Source organism: Callithrix jacchus, chromosome 19 (assembly GCF_049354715.1).
Source record: "Callithrix jacchus isolate 240 chromosome 19, calJac240_pri, whole genome shotgun sequence".
In the NCBI taxonomy this organism is placed as follows: Eukaryota; Metazoa; Chordata; class Mammalia; order Primates; family Cebidae; genus Callithrix; species Callithrix jacchus.
Window position 1 is genome coordinate 31,324,662 of NC_133520.1, and position 1,573 is coordinate 31,326,234.

Genomic DNA, 1,573 nt, shown 5'->3' on the forward strand with positions numbered 1-1,573 from the left:
CCATCCTGGTCAACATGGTGAAACCCCGTCTCTACTAAAAATACAAAAAAATTAGCTGGGCATGGTGGCGCGTGCCTGTAATCCCAGCTACTCAGGAGGCTGAGGCAGGAGAATTGCCTGAACCCAGGAGGCGGAGGTTGCGGTGAGCCGAGATCGCGCCATTGCACTCCAGCCTGGGTAACAAGAGCGAAACTCCGTCTCAAAAAAAAAAAAAAAAAAAAAAACAGGTAAGGTAATTATTTACCCAATATCCGGTGAATCAGTGAGTGACGGCAGCCATAGCGGTGATGGGTTGAATCAAGGAATAAGTGAAAAGCGGAAATTCTAGGGAGCATCTCCAACCACCACACTGTTAAAAAACAAACAATAACAAATTTTTCAGGCTTGCTTCATTTACTGTCATGCATTATGATAATTTTCATAGACTGGATGAATTTTTATTTTGTAACAATTTATATTCATTCATTCATTTTCCAACCTGCTTATTCCAGTTCAGGGCTGCAGGTGGCTGGATCCTGTCCCAGCAGCTCAGAGGATCAGGTGGGAACCAGCGGTGGACAGGTTCCATTCCCCCACAGGGCCCACGCACACACACCACACTCACACAGACTGGGGTCATTTAGACACGCTGATTAACCTCATGTGTACATATGTGGAACGTGGGAGGAAACTGGAGTACCTGGAAAAACCCATGAAAACATGGAGAGATTGTGCAAACTCCACGCCAACAATAACAGACGGATTTCTTTTCCTCATCAATGTTATAAAGAAGCCACATTGGGTTGGGCATGGTGGCTTATGCCTGTAATCCCAGCACTTTGGGAGGCCAAGGTGGGTGGGTCGCCCGAGGTCAGGAGTTCAAGACCAGCCTGGCCAGCATGGTGAAACCCCATCTCTACTAAAAATGCAAAAAATTAGCTGGGCATGGTGGCGGGTGCCTGTAATCCCAGCTACTCAGGAGGCTGAGGCAGGAGAATTGCCTGAACCCAGGAGGCGGAGGTTGCAGTGAGCCGAGATCGCGCCATTGCACTCCAGCCTGGGTAACAAGAGCAAAACTCCATCTCAAAAAAAATAAAATAAATAAAAATACAAATATTAGCTGGGTGTGGTGGCGCACGCCTGCAGTCCTAGCTACTGGGAAGGCTGAGACAGGAGAATCCCTTGAACCTGGGAGGCGGAGGTTGCAGTGAGCAGAGATCTTGCCATTGACCTCCAGCCTCGGCGACAGACTGAGACTCCATCTCAAAAAAAAAAAAAAAAGAAAGAAAAGAAAAAGAACACACATTGGTATTCTATTGGTTCTGTCTCTCTAGAGAACCCTAATACATCATCCATGAACATGGCCTCTTTATTCTTTTAGATCTTTAATTTCTCTCAGTAACGTTTAGTAGTTTGCAGTGTAAATGTCTTACACATCTTTTATTAAATGTATCATTATTTCGTGGTTGTTGGTACTAATAGCAACTTCTCGTTTCATTTTCCAGTTGTTACTAATATAGAGAAAATCGGTTGATTTTTGCATATTGACCTTGTATTCTGCAGCCTTGCTCAGTTCGCTTATTGGTTCTACTAG